The sequence below is a fragment of the Lolium perenne genome, chromosome 4, assembly GCF_019359855.2.
Source record: "Lolium perenne isolate Kyuss_39 chromosome 4, Kyuss_2.0, whole genome shotgun sequence".
In the NCBI taxonomy this organism is placed as follows: Eukaryota; Viridiplantae; Streptophyta; class Magnoliopsida; order Poales; family Poaceae; genus Lolium; species Lolium perenne.
In genome coordinates this window covers 271,729,547-271,745,908 of record NC_067247.2, presented here as the reverse complement: position 1 = coordinate 271,745,908, position 16,362 = coordinate 271,729,547, and the positions used below count along the sequence as shown (strand labels likewise).

The following is a 16,362-nucleotide window of genomic DNA, read 5'->3' as shown; positions in this document are numbered from 1 at the left end:
TATCATTGGTTGTCTACGATCAGCGCTAGAGCTTGTTATTGGTGCAAATAGGTAGCCTACCTACAGCCCCACATATATCCTGCTTTGCCGTGTGATTTGATCTTATACCCTTGATATTCGCTTCGCTACATCCGTGCACTAGTTGTTACTACAAGTGGTAAGCAACACTAATTTACTTTGGAACGGTAAGATCTCCTTTTCTTATCATTTTTGAGTGAGTTGTGAGAGTACCACCAAATATTTTTGATTTAGTGCACTAATCTACTAACAATGTCTGCTAGTGATCATAAACTTGTGAACCAGGAAAACAAGAGTGCTGCAGATATTATCACATGGAGAGAGTATGAGGCTCTTCGTAATGAGATGCGACGTGAATTCCGCGCTCAGGATGATGAGCTTAAGGGGACGGTCCAAGAGATCTCCCAAAAGTTGGATGCTACACATGTGACCGTCACTACAATGCAAGATCAAATGACGGATGTACAGCGTACTCTTGCTGATTTGCGCTTGGCTGTTGAGAATTTGACCGCGCAACAACAGCAAGACGATGATGATGATCCTGAGTTTCAAGATGACGCACACAATGCTCGTGGTGCGCCTCGTGGTTATCATCCTCGCGGTTGGGCTCCACTTGGCCGCAATGGTCGTGGACAAGATGAGGAAGATGGATTGGGTAAGCCCAAGTTTTCTATACCCAAGTTTGAAGGAGGAGCTGATGTTGAAGAATACCTCACTTGGGAGCTCAAGATTGAGAAGTTGTGGAATCTACATCCGCACTACACTGAAGATAGAAAGATCAAGCTTGCTTCTTCTGAATTTGATGGCTATGCATTGCGTTGGTGGGATGCTTTTGTTCGTAACCGAGACGAGGATGGTGAGCAACCTATACGTACATGGCGTGCCATGAAGGAGGCGATGACTTCTCGCTTTGTGCCTACAAATTACTTGCGGAATATATATGATAAGCTGACTCTATTGAGACAAGGTGTGAAGACTGTCGATGAATACTACATGGAGATGGAGATGCTAATGCAGCGTGGCCGTGTCCGTGAATCTCTTGAGATGACAATGCAGCGTTTTCTGAATGGTTTGAAGTATGATATCAAAGGCATTGTTCGTCACTACAGTTACACCAATATGAATCAATTGTTACATCATGCACGAGAAGCGGAATCACAGTTGGCTGACGAAGCAAAGATCAAAGGACGAGCTACAGGAGCTGGGCGTTACACACCCCGCGCGGCCCCATCTACGGCGCCGGCGCCTTCGACGCGCTCCGCCCCTTACTCTACTCAGCCTAGTAAGCCGGTCTCCAATGTGTCTAACACAAAGAAGTCCGAATCTGCTGCAAGTACGAGTGGCTCTAATGTATCTACTGCGCGTAACCATGATATGGCTTGTCATACATGTGGTGGCAAGGGTCACTTCAAGAGAGATTGTCCTAACCGTAAAGTCATGATTATCAATGAGGACAATGAGTATGAGACTGGAGATGATGTTGATCCTAATGCTCCAGAAGATGATGACTATGACACTGATGGTGAAGATGCATACCCGTCTGATGCTCGCACTATTGTTGTGTCGCAGCGTGCTCTTAATGTGTTGCCTAGTGCATCTACTCAGCGCTGCAACTTGTTCCAAACAAAAGCTTTAGTTGGTCCTGACAAGGCTTGCAAGGTCATTATTGATGGCGGGAGTTCCCGCAATTTAGCAAGCAAGGAGTTGTGTACCAAGCTGAAGTTGAAGTATCTACCGCACCCGCATCCATACTATATTCAGTGGTTGAGCGACAATGGTGAGATGAAGGTAAACCACATGGTGCGTGTTGAATTTGCTATTGGCCCGTATAAGGACTGCATTGACTTTGATGTCGTTCCTATGACGGCGTGTCACCTGCTATTGGGACGGCCTTGGCTTTATGATCGTTCTGTGCAACACAATGGCCGTGCTAATACATATCACTTGGAGTTCAAGGGCAAGAAAATTAACTTACAGCCTATGACACCACAGCAAATTGTCAATGAGTCTCGTCAGAAAGTTGAAGTGAATTTGGAGGATGCTTCTTTAGATAGGCGAGAGAATTGTAATGTTGTGAGTGATATAACGAAAAGTGAGAGAGTGAATTCCTTAGTTTCATTAGCCACCAAAGAAGACATGAGAGAATTTAGTGAGGATCCGACAGCCATGCCTCTTGTGCTCTTGTACAGGGGTACGGTTTTGGTTTCTAACGACATGACCCCTCTTCCTCTTGGTGTTTCTAATGTTTTGCAGGAATTTGGCGACGTGTTTCCGGATGAGGTACCCGCAGGACTTCCACCATTGCGAGGTATTGAGCATCAAATCGACTTGATTCCCGGAGCTTCGCTACCCAATCGGGCACCATATAGAACGAACCCCGAAGAAACGAAGGAGATACAGAAGCAAGTACAAGCGCTACTCGACAAAGGTTATATCCGCATAAGCCTTAGTCCTTGTGCTGTTCCTGTTATTCTTGTTCCTAAGAAAGATGGTACTTGGCGTATGTGCGTAGATTGTAGAGCTATAAACAATATCACTATTCGATATCGTCATCCTATTCCCCGTTTAGAGGATATGCTAGATGAATTGAGTGGTGCTGCTGTGTTCTCTAAAATTGATTTGCGTAGCGGTTATCATCAAATTAGGATGAAAGAAGGGGATGAGTGGAAAACAGCCTTTAAAACAAAATTTGGTTTATATGAGTGGTTAGTCATGCCTTTTGGTCTAACTAATGCACCTAGCACTTTCATGAGACTGATGAACCATGTTTTGCGTGAATTTATTGGCAAGTTTGTGGTTGTGTACTTTGATGACATATTAATCTACAGCCGCAATGAATCTGATCATACTATACATATTCGACATGTTTTGCAAGTGTTGCGTGATAACAAACTCTATGGTAATCTTGAGAAGTGCACATTTTGCAAAGATAAGGTCATATTTCTGGGTTATGTTGTCTCTAAGCATGGAGTAGAAGTAGATGTGTCTAAGATTGAAGCTATTCAAAATTGGCCTACTCCCATGAATGTGAGTCAAGTACGAAGTTTTCATGGTCTAGCTGGGTTTTATCGCCGTTTTGTGCCCAATTTTTCTACTATTGCTGCACCTTTGAATGAATTGACTAAAAAGGGTGTTGTCTTTGAGTGGGGTGTTGCCCAAGATCATGCGTTTGATGAACTGAAACGATTGTTAACTTCTGCACCGTTGCTTGCACTTCCTGATTTCAATAAACAATTTGAGATTGAATGTGATGCTAGTGGTATTTGAATTGGTGGTGTGTTGATGCAAGAGGGTCGTCCAATTGCATATTTTTCTGAGAAACTGTCTGGTGCTAAGTTGAACTATCCTATCTATGATAAAGAATTGTATGCTTTAATTAGAGTTCTTGAGGTTTGGCAACATTATTTGTGGCCAAAAGAATTTATCATACATTCTGATCATGAAGCTTTGAAATACCTGAAAGCTCAGTCTACTTTGCATAAGCGTCTTGCTAAGTGGGTTGAGTTCATTGAGTCTTTTCCATACATTATTAAGCATAAGAAGGGAAAAGATAATATTGTTGCTGATGCTCTATCTAGGAAGAATATGCTATTGTTATCACCAGAATTTGACCGGATCAGAGGTGGGCCGCGATCAAGATGGGCTTGAAGATTATACATTGAAGAATATACGTGAATCGGCCTTGAATAGCAAGTTTGGGCTAGTTTGCCCGTGTATCTGTAACATAGTAGGATACGTTTGTGTTTAGTTAGAGTTTGGCCCGTGCCTGGTTGGGACTATTCCCACGATTAGAAAGTCTACGGACTATAAATATGTATCTAGGGTTTATGGAATAAACAACAACCAACGTTCAACCAACAAATCAATCTCGGCGCATCGCCAACTCCTTCGTCTCGAGGGTTTCTATCGGTAAGCAACATGCTGCCTAGATCGCATCTTGCGATCTAGGCAGCACAAGCTCCACGTTGTTCATGCGTTGCTCGTACTGAAGCCTTGTTGATGGCGAGCAACGTAGTTATCATAGATGTGTTAGGGTTAGCATAGTTCTTCGTGTAACATGCTATCGTAGTGCAACCCTTGCATGTCTAGCCGCCCTTACACCTATCTTAGGTGTAGGGGCGGCACCCCGCTTGATCATTATTTAGTAGATATGATCCGTTACGGTTGCTCCTTGTTCATCAAGGATTAGTTTAATATCTGCAATAGTTAGGCCTTACAAGGGGCTGGAGGATCCAGCGGCACGTAGGGTGTCGTTTGCTAGTCCTAGACAGGATGTTCCGGGGATCAACTTCGTGTTGGTTTTTAGGCCTTGTCTAGGATCGGCTTACGATCACCGTGCGTGGCCGCGAGGCCCAATCCTGAGTAGGATGATCCGATTATGCGGTGAAAACCCTAAATCGTCGTAGATCTCATTAGCTTTATCTTGATCAAGCAGGACCACCATATATTCGTGCACCTCGTACGAATCATGGGTGGATCGGCTCCCATGAGCCGATTCACAGGATAACCTGAGAGCCGATCGAGGCTCGTATTTAATGTTTACGTGTATGCCATGCAGGAAACTAAGCGAGGCATCTCCATCACCTTCCTGACCAGGTATAGGTCAGGTGGCACGCCCTTGCATCAGCATCGGACGTGTGACCAGAAGGCTTTGCGGGCCGTCGCTCGGAGGGACCAGGGCCAGCCGCAGCCCTAAGTTGTTCCCGGCTCTACTGTGTTGCCCGTCGCTGCCCGCCGGTGGGTTTCTGACGACAACAGCTATTAACTCAACTTGATGTTAAAATTCCTGGATTAGAAGTGCTATGTGATTTATATGCTACTGATCATGATTTTGCTGAACCATATCGCTTATGTGCTCTTGGTAAAGCATGGGACAAATATCACATACACGATGGATTCTTGTTTAGAGCTAACAAACTATGTGTTCCAGAATCGTCTGTACGTTTGCTCTTATTGCAGGAATCACATGCTGGAGGTTTGATGGGTCACTTTGGGCGTGAGAAGACGCTACTCATGCTAGCTGACAATTTTTATTGGCCAAAGATGAGGCGGGACGTGGACAGGTATGTAAAGAGGTGCATTACTTGCAACAAGTCCAAGTCCAAGCTGAAGCCTCACGGCTTGTATACTCCATTACCGGCACCTACTACACCTTGGGAAGATATTAGTATGGATTTTGTGTTGGGTTTGCCGCGTACTAAAAGAGGCCTTGATTCTATATTTGTGGTAGTGGACAGATTTTCTAAAATGTCACACTTTATTGCCTGCCACAAAAGCGACGATGCGTCGCATATTGCTAACCTGTTTTTCAGGGAGGTTGTGCGACTACATGGAGTCCCGAAGACAATTGTTTCTGATCGTGACGTGAAGTTTATGAGCTACTTCTGGAAGACGCTGTGGAGAAAGCTGGGGACAAAGCTGCTTTTCAGCACTACTTGTCATCCTCAAACTGATGGACAAACTGAAGTGGTGAATAGAACATTGTCACAACTATTGAGATCCATGATAAAGAAGAACCTGAAGGAGTGGGAAGATTGTTTGCCGCATGTGGAGTTTGCTTATAACAGAGCGGTACATTCTACCACGGAGCTGTGTCCTTTTGAAGTGGTGTATGGTTTCAAACCCATTACTCCACTTGACTTGTTGCCTTTGCCCATACATGAGAGAGTTAATATGGAGGCATCCAAGAGGGCAGATTTTGTGCGTAAGATCCATGTGAAGACTAAAGAGTTGATAGAGAAGAAAGGCAAGAGCAATGCTGCAAGGATGAACAAGAAGCGCAAAGAGATGTTGTTCAAGCCTGGTGATATGGTCTGGGTACATTTTCGCAAGGATAGGTTCCCGAAGCTACGGAAGTCTAAGTTGAAGCCTCGTGGTGCTGGTCCTTACAAAGTGCTTGCCAAGATCAATGATAATGCATACTCAATAGATCTTCCAGTTGATGAGTTTGGTGTCAGTAATTCTTTCAATGTTGCTGATTTGACACCATATGACGGAGAAGACCTTGGAGCGTCGGGGTCGACGCCTTTTGAAGGGGGGGAGATGATGAGGACATCCCTACCTCACTACTACCTCCGTCATTGCAAGCTGAAGATGAACCTGCTGTGAAGCTCAAGTCCAATGAAGTTCGGATTGGACCAATTACAAGGGCTCGTGCCAAGCTACTTAAACAACAGGTGAACTTGTTTCTAAACGGTACTTTGATTGATGAGAACTTTATACTGCCTAAGTCCTATTACTTATGTATCATCAGGTATCAAGAAGAGACGAGCATCGCACGAGGAGAAGAGGAGCAGCTGGACATGAAGACGGACGTCAAGCTGGACATGGAGCTGGACATGAAGATATCTCATGAACGCGCGAGGGAGGAGCGGGAGGCATGCGCGAGAGGAGAAGAAGACGTCCAGGCCGGTCCAGAACCCGGTCCGACCGGCCGCCAGACCGGCCGACCCGGTCCACAGCCCGGCCGACCGGCGCCAACTGCCGCCGTTTATCGTACCGGACGAAGACCAGAAATTCTCGCAAATATCCGGTTTCCGTCCGGTTGACCGGACCCCAGACCGGCCAACCCGGTTGCCGCCCGGTTGACCGGACCACAGACCGGCCCGCCCGGTCCACAGGCCGGTCGACCGGATTCCAGACCGGACGCGTCCGAGTCTGTCTCGACCAGATCTATTCTGGGTCGGTTTTCTTTGTATCTTTTCGACCAGAACTTGTCCCGGACGCCTATATAAGTGCCCAGGACCCCCCCCTAGCTGCTTTAGACCATGTTTAAGATAAACCCTAGTTCTTAGTTGTTTGCTTATGCAAAACTATTGAATCCCTACACCATATTGCTTGATATTGTGTAGATCCTGAAAAAGTCTTGTGTGATCTGCTGTTCCATTGGGAATTAGACGGTTGCAACTTACCGCTTCGTGGTCGGCGGCTACGTGCGCAAGTGTGTGGAGTTGCGAATATCTTGCAGGGTTGAGAGCTGTTGCATTGGCGACAGGGACCAATCGAGAGATCTCGTTGCGTCATACAAGTTATCATCCACTTCATCGTCGTGTTCCTCCGCTGCTATCACCCCGTGATCATCATCACCACCGTCGCTTACTGAGAAGATCGGGCCACCCCGTATCACTCTGATCCCAAACAACCTCACACTCTGTAGCTGTTTTTTGGATCTCGGACCGTTGTGACAAACATATTATACACAATTTGAGCGAGCACATGCCAATATAGATGATGTACTAGCTAATGGGAGAATATATTACCACGAAGTTCAGAGAGGAAGCAATAAAAGTCGATCCCCCTTGTCTAGCAGTCCTGTCGTACTGGCTTTGCGCATCCTCATCGAATGTGATGGGGTCGTCCAAGATGTCGTCATCATACGCGTGGTTCACTAACTCGATACGCGTGCTTTCATGAAACCATTGGAGATAGTTGTTGAAGGCGGCCAAGTCGTGAGGGACAATCTCGACATGTCCGTCATTCTGTATTGCTTCCAAACAGTGTTGGAACGCTGTCACGTGAATCTTATGATGGACATGCCAATTCGTGATATTCCTCTGCCGCTGCCTATCAAGCCTGCAAGATATTGAGCACACTGGATAAACTTAGATTCTATCGCTTCCTATGATCAACAAGTTCGCATCACATGATTCAAGAAGTTTACCCATGGAGCGCGTGGTCAGTGTCTTGCCACTGAGGTGGGGTCTCCTGAAACAAACCAAACTGTCTCATCACTCTGTGCGGCTGGTGGTATTCAACAAGCCACATGCATATGAGTGGGCACCGCATACGCCAGAAACACGCCTCCTCCAAGCACTTGGGGTTGAGGTCAGTCATCGCTGCGCCAATATGGTAAAAGGTACCATATGACTCCCAATCCACCTGTAGCATACAAATATTTCCAAATTTACAACACGACAATGAAACTTACAACACAGCAACACCTGCAGTACTAACCAAAAGAGTGATGGCTTAAAATCGGTTACCTGCTCAGAGGTAAGAGTGTCCAACTCCTCAGTGTAGTGAATGTACATGACCATTGGATCGCTCGTCATCTCCGAGACATTGTCCCAAAGGTATGCCCAAGTGGGCTCCCGATCAGGGTTGTTCCGGTAATGAGGCCATGGCCTCTCGTTGAGTATCCTGGGCCGCCCAACTGATAGACGGTCCCAACTCCATACGGAAAATAGGAGCAAGCATCCCCCAATACCGCCGCTCCCAGTCCTGCGATAAGCTTCGTCCAACTGCGTACATAAGACATTTGGTTAGTACTTTGTCTAGCAGGCTACTATAGAAGAATAGTACAGATAGCAAATCATCACCTGCCCGGACAGATCTGACAAATTGATGGTCGATTTGGTGGGGGGAGATGGTGGGGAGGAGGAGGAGGAACCGCCGGGCCGCCTTCTTCTTGCGCCGGAACAGAGAGGAGAAGAGAGGAGAGCTCGGGCTGGGGCGGGCGCGGGCGCCACACATAAGTGGATGTGTGGCGCCCTTCCGAGCGGCGCCACAGTTTCATTGTGTGGCGCCGATGGGAGCGGCGCCACACATAAGTGGATGTGTGGCGCCCTTCCGAGCGGCGCCACACATCCTGCCACGTCAGAGTCGAGCACACATCAGCGTCGACCGCGCCACATTGGATGGGCGAGTGGCGCCGCTCGCATGGGCGCCACACAGTGATGTGTAGCGCCGATGGGAGGGGCGCCACACAAAAGGGTTAGATGAGTGAAACAGTTTGGCCAGAGGGTCGGTCTGTGCTTTTCTTTCACAAAAAGGTTATTTTTGTCAAAATCGCCGAAAATGAATTGTGAGGGGGTATCCTTGATTCCCATAAAACTAGAATGAAATATTCTTTAGGTCTAACACTAGGATCTGGTACAAGTTCCCTAAGTGTAACACTTGGCAAATCCTCCTTGATTGAAGCCTTAATTGGATAACGTGTCATGCTAAGTGGATTCAAAGCAAAGTCTGTTATATCTACTGGTTGCCCTTGTTGTTCAAGCATGGTTGGGTTTGCACCATACATCAAGATGTTCCTTTTAACCATTCTTAACCCTTTTTCCAATATGGAACGCCAAAACTGAACATCGAGGTTCATTCTCAACAGATCCGCGAAGATATTTGTTGCGACAAGTGAACCTTGTATAGTGTGCAACACCTTGGTAAATTCATCTGCTGTTTGTTCTAGGCGAGGATGTCCTGCAGGGTCTACACTTCTGAATACCAGCGTCTTGAAAAGGTACCTCAACTCGTCGTAAGTCAAAATGCTTAGGAAAACCGGTTTCACCGATCGAATCGGGCTAACCGTTGAAGCCTACTTATGATGATGATCTTGCTTCCTCTGCCCATTCTCATAACAAATGACTGAAATTGTTTTCACTCATCATCACCTACATCAGAAGCAAACTCAATAACTACCAACATCATCCCAAACATGGTCCTTCCCTGGTCAATCCTCATAAGGTTGTCTTCATTCAAATGCAAAATAGAGGAGAACCGTGAGCGAACCCTTTCATCTGCACATGCATGAGCAACCAAAGTCTTCTTCCCAACTGCAGTGCCACCTATGACTGGAAGAACGGCCCGTGCATAATCACCATGAGAGTCGTTGTGCTGCAACAAGAAGCTCAAGATCATTTGCTTCTCAAAATGTCGGCCGAACATGAAATTCTCAGTGTAAAGATATACATCGTAAGGTCTACGAGATATGCGCTCGCATCACTGGCGGCGCCAGGGGTATGGCCCTGTATTCCCGGGAATACCCAAAATTTTGACAAAACAATGAAATTTTTGATAAAATAGATATTTTTTTTAGCAAAAATTACAAGGATTTGGCAAACTGAATACCCAATGAATACCCGAGCATTTAATCATGGCGTCGCCACCGGCTCGCATCCACCCAGAAGCACAACAAATTTGGCCATGTTAGCAACAGCCTTTTCTAAGCTTTCCAAGGCACCGCGTGGCTCGAGATCCTCCTCTTTGTTAGTTAATTTTCGAGGGCGCTTGTGGGGGATGGCTAAATACAAGCTGCTAGATGAGTTGTTGCTGCTAACCTCGTCGAAATCTGCACCGTCTTGCAGGGCGGATCGGTACCTCAAGGTGTCATGCGCACGATGTCCACGGTACATGGCCTCTGATAGTGTCCTGAGCTGCATCATCATCCCAAAGTTGGTTAGGTACCGTGTGTCCGCCTCCTCGATGATGGTGCCAGCTCTCATCAGAAGATGCTGCAACCTCTCCACCATCTTCTTCTCCTATGCTTGTGCATGGTTGGAGGCATTGGCGGAGGGGGCAAAATGGGCCGTCGCCCCCCAGCCCAGGAAAAAATACCAAAGGATATTCCAGTATGTGGCCCAGATAATGATGAAAGCAAGCCTATTTCGCCCCAGCCCAATTCTCTCTCCCACCCCCCCCCCCCCCCCAAAGAATTGGCCCAAGGTCCACGCCTGGCCGTAGGAGTGATACATGGTCCTTAGGAAGGAGATGAACCGGCTAACGAGTTCACCTGTGATACTTGTTCATTAGGCGGATTTTTTTTATTTTTTTTAAATGGCGAGAGCACTGGAGCTCGGGAGCCAAAAGCACTTTTCAACGCGGAGCACGCCTACTCTTCTATTATGTGTTTATATGCTTTTTCGACGACAAAGAGTTTGGTTAGGGATCTAGCGATAACTTTAAGGCGTTGAGTCTTGGTTGTCTCTAGCTTATGTGGGTTACTTTATTATCTTTTTTTGGATAAAGGAAATGTATTAATATCTTGAACATACTAATTACATCCATCAAAATAAATAATTCATTTTTTATTTTTTATTTGTTTTACGAATGCACTGTTCATTCGGGAGCATATGCTTTCGTGAGACAAAACACCTCCTTTTTTGTCGACAAAGGGTGATTTGTATTAAATCAAAAGTTCACATCAAAGTGGTACAAGCAACGTGTCCAGATCTGGCCTCTGCATAGCTAGCAGGATCATAGAAAGGACATTGCCTGCTCTGGTGACTGGCCAAGGTGTGGTTAATAACGTTGTTTCAACACTGGCATCATCTCTCATAAGCACGCGTTGTACCGTGTACAGATCTCGTGATTGTGTTTTGGTTCTTCCGGACACTCCCATCACCAGGTAACAAGCTATTTTCCAAAGTCTAAACAAGGCTAACAACTTGGTCTAGTTTCGTAGCTGTAATCTTAGTGTTCCTGCAATAAAATCCAATCATGCCATGAAATTTACTCTGGTCCAGACCGATTATACTGCTACCATGCATGGTTCACAGCCTTTCATCATCAGCGACAGAAATCACCATCATGGCTCTAAGAACAAGCTAGTCGATAAGAAAGAGGACTTGCCTTCTAAATTTTTACTGCACCTACAGTAAGTGTAAATTATATTTTCAGTGTTAACGAAGAAGCCACTAGCGAGAGTTAAGTACCTTACTTCATCGCAAAAAAGATCATGAAAAAACATGTCAGATCAAGCTCTGTTGATCTTCTCCATCCTGTGAGGTTTGTTCAATCTTGCACTGCCTTGCCGTAAGCTATGGTTTCGCTTTCACTTCACTGTGGACACACAGTAACAACACCGAGTCACGGTCCAAGTACCTTGGCTAAGAATTGTAGTGGCATTTTTCTCCCTAAACATGTCTCTTGTGAAAGCCGTTTTATCAATGCCATTAACCTTGCTTTAGCTTTTTTAGACGGAAGGCTCGAGCAAAGCCCGGCTTTAAATTAATGAAGCCACAACCATACAACGGACCAGTTATGATACAACTCACACCACCCAACAGAACTGACCAAACATAAAATGTCAAGAGTCCACCAAGACCCTGTGCCCCAACACATGCCTAACACAACAGATACACATAGATAGATAACTCGCAGTAAGGAAATCTATGGCTGCACCCTGGAAGAAGCATGGAGCTCGCGTACTCTGCCAATCGTCAGCTCCACCGCCTCACGGTCTTGTCTCCTAGCCACTGGCTTCCACACCTGCAGGTATAAGGACATTTTGTATATGCAATCAGCAGGCTGGGAGGGGAAGCACCCTTCGATGGAAAATTTGTTGCGTATATTTCAAAGAGTCCAGCAAAGCGCCACACAACTAATCCAAAGTAAACGTTTTGTTTGGCCATTGCAATGTTGGAGCAACCTGTATATGGCTGCAAGACATGAGGGGTTCCAGGTGCATTGCAACATTTCCCTACCTGCGCTCCACATAAATCTGGCTAAGGCACATGTGAAGAAGATGTGGTTTGTGTCCTCCACCTCTCCACACAGGGCACATCTCCCTGAAGATGGGCCCTGTCTCCTACGAATGTTGTCATTCGAGGGTAGACGTTTGAGCAGGAGTTGCCAAAGAAAGATCCTGATCTTGAGGGGAACATCGATCCTCCAAAGCACCCAAAGTGTTTTCGCGGTGTACCGTGGCAAAGCTTGAGATAGAGGAGTGAACCGAGAATTTCTCGGAAGGTTCGAGAGACCACAAGAGGGTATCCTGACCCGTCCTCAGACGCACCATCTGGAATTCCCTACGGATATCTGCAAGTTCTGTGCGCTCCCGTACTCCAAGATCCCTGCGGAAGGGTAACTCCCAAAGCCCACTAGACCCGGCATGGGCCACAGAGGCCTCCGGGCTCGTCGTGATAGCAAACAAAGCTGGGAATCTGTCCCTAAAGGGTCTCGGACCTAGCCACCAATCGTGCCAGAACCGGGTAGAAGTCCCGCTGTGGACCTGGTGTCTTTCCCCCAAGCAAAGCACACTTTTGATCTTCTGGAGCATGTTCCAGAATTGTGATCCTCCTGGGTGCGAATCCACCAAGACATCTCTGCTGACCAGGTACTTATTACGGATGATATCCGCCCAAAGGCCCTGCGCACCATTCATGATCCTCCAGATCCATTTCGCCATGAGATAGGTGAAAGGACATGGAGCCCCCCTGTTTGATTTTGGTAATTGATGACAATCCCTATGGACTAATGGTTGCATTAAGATTCTCTCTTAGGTCGCGGCCATAGGCAATACTTGAGCCATATGTTGGTCTCAAGGTTGCAAGATGAATAAGATCGAGTAAAATGAAGAAGACGGTGTAGAAGATGAACATGGACGAAGACCGTGAAGAAGAGATGAATACGGTGGCGTGCGTAGAAGATGGATGAAGACGGTGGCGTGTATGTGTTGGAGATATGCCCAAGAGGCAATAATAAAAGTGGTTATTATATATCTTTGTGTTTATGATAAATGTTTATATACCATGCTATAATTGTATTAACCGAAACATTGATACATGTGTGTTATGTAAACAACAATGAGTCCCTAGTAAGCCTCTTAACTAGCTTGTTGATTAATAGATGATCATTGTTTCATGATCATGAACATTGGATGTTATTAATAACAAGGTTATGTCATTATATGAATGATGTAATGGACACACCCAATTAAGCGTAGCATAAGATCACGTCATTAAGTTATTTGCTATAAGCTTTCGATACATAGTTACCTAGTCCTTTCGACCATGAGATCATGTAAATCACTTATACCGGAAAGGTACTTTGATTACATCAAACGTCACCGCGTAAATGGGTGGTTATAAAGGTGGGATTAAGTATCCGGAAAGTATGAGTTGAGGCATTTGGATCAACAGTGGGAATTGTCCATCCCGATGACAGATAGATATACTCTGGGCCCTCTCAGTGGAATGTCGTCTAAATATCTTGCAAGCATATGAATAGTTCATAAGAGACCACATACCACGGTACGAGTAAAGAGTACTTGTCAGGAGACGAGGTTGAACAAGGTATAGAGAGATACCGATGATCAAACCTCGGACAAGTAAAATATCGCGTGACAAAAGGAATTGGTATCGTATGTGAATGGTTCATTCGATCACTAAAGTCATCGTTGAATATGTGGGAGCCATTATGGATCTCCAGATCCCGCTATTGGTTATTGGTCGGAGAGAATTCTCAACCATGTCTACATAGTTCGCGAACCGTAGGGTGACACACTTAAGGTTTGATGTTGTATTAGTAGAACTTGAATATGGAATGGAGTTCGAAGTTTTGTTTGGAGTCTCGGATGGGATCCCGGACATCACGAGGAGTTCCGGAATGGTCCGGAGAATAAGATTCATATATAGGAAGTCATATTCCAAGTTTGGAAATGATCCGGTGTATTTATGGAAGGTTCTAGAAGGTTCTAGAAAAGTCCGGAAGAAATCACTTTGGAAGGCAGAGGCCCGAAGGGACTCCACCTCCCATGGCCGGCCAACCCTAGAGGCGTGGAGTCCCAGGTGGACTCCACCAAGGGTGGCCGGCCACCCCCTCATGGAAAGGGTGGGAGTCCCACTTGAGGTGGGAATCCCACCTTGAGTAGGTTTCCCTACAACATGGAAGTTTTCGGTTGGGGTCTTATTCGAAGACTTGTAGTCCAACACTTGGGGGTTCCACCTATATAATGAGGGCCAAGGGGAGGGGGCCAGCCACACCAAAGCCATAGCTGGCCGCACCCCTCATAGTGACCGGCCACCACCCCCTCTCACAAACCCTAGCCGTCCCACCTCCTCCACCTCTCCCGCATACGCTTAGCGAAGCTCTGCCGGAGATCTCCATCGCCACCGCCACCACGCCGTCGTGCTGCTGGATTCAAGGACGAGCTACTACTTCCGCTGCCCGCTGGAACGGGGAGAAGGACGTCGTCTTCATCAACACCGAACGTGTGACCGACTACGGAGGTGCTGTCCGATTGTGGCACCGTCAAGATCTTCTACGCGCTTTTGAAAGCGGCAACTGATCGTCTACCGCAGCAACAAGAGCCTCATCTTGTAGGCTTTGGAAATCTTCAAGGGTGAGTCTCGGTCATCCCCTTGTTGCTCCCGTCTTCTAGATTGCATCTTGGCTTGGATTGCGTTCTCGCGGTAGGAAATTTTTTGTTTTCTATGCAACGAATCCCTACAGTGGTATCAGAGCCGTGTCTATGCATAGATGGTTGCACGAGTAGAACATAATGGTTTTGTGGGCGTTGATGCTTATGTTGTCTTTAGTTTGAGTACTTTGCATCTTTGTGGCATAGTGGGATGAAGCGGCTCGGGCTAACTTTACATGACCGCGTTCATGAGATTTGCTCCACGCTCGACATGCAACTTGTATTGCATAAGTGGCTTTGCGGGTGTCTGTCTCTCCTACTATAGTGAAGATTCAATTTACTCTTCTATTGACAACACTAGTATCACCATTCTGGTTCATGTTCGTAGGTAGATTAAATCTCACTCGAAAACCCTAAACCACGTAAAATATGCAAACCAAATTAGAGACGTCTAACTTGTTTTTGCAGGGTTTGGTGATGTGATATGGCCATAATGTGATGATGAATATGTATGAGATGATCATTATTGTATTGTGGCAACCGGCAGGAGCCTTATGGTTGTCTTTAAATTTCATGTTGAGTAGTATTTCAAAGAAGTTGTAATAGTTGCTACATGGGGGAACAATCATGAAGACGACGCCATTGACCTTGACGCTACGCCGACGATGATGGAGATCATGCCCGTTGATGATGAAGATCATGTCCGTGCTTTGGAGATGAAGATCAAAGGCGCAAAGACAAAGGGGCCATATCATATCACATATGAACTGCATGTGATGTTAATCCTTTTATGCATCTTATTTTGCTTAGATCGCGACAGTAGCATTATAAGATGATCCCTCTCACTAAAATATCAAGATAATAAAGTGTTCACCCTTAGTAGCACCGTTGCCAAGACTTGTCGTTTCGAAGCATCTCGTGATGATCAGGTGTGATAGAATCAACAAGTGCATACAACGGGTGCAAGCCAGTTTTGCACATGTGGATACTAAGGTTTCCTTGACGAGCCTAGCATGTACAGACATGGTCTCGGAACACGTGATACCGAAAGGTAGAGCATGAATCATATGATTGATATGATGAACACTTTGAGTGTTCGCCATTGAAATTACATCTTGTCTCGTGATGATCGGACTTGGTGTGGTGGATTTGGTTCGTGTGATCACTAACACAATTCGAGGGGTATTGTTTTGAGTGGGAGTTCACTTAGTTTTTAATTTTTTTGAATTAAAATTTGAACTCAATTTGTCATAAACTTAGTCTAAACTATTGCAAATATATGTTGTAGATATGGCGTCCCCAATCAATTTTAACCAGTTCCTAGAGAAAGAAAAGCTTAAGAGCAACGGTAGCAACTTCACCGACTGGTTCCGTCATGTGAGGATTTTCCTCGCTGGCGGAAATCTGCAATATGTGCTTGATGCACCGCTAGGTGACCCTCCTGCAGAAACTGAAACCGATGAAGTAAAGAATGTTTATGAGACTCGGAA

General features: G+C 46.0%; 1 pseudogene; it reads right to left on the bottom strand.

The window, feature by feature from the left end:
• Positions 1-3,987: 3,987 nt before the first annotated feature.
• Positions 3,988-12,919, bottom strand: LOC139830150 (uncharacterized; annotated as a pseudogene).
• Positions 12,920-16,362: the final 3,443 nt, after the last annotated feature.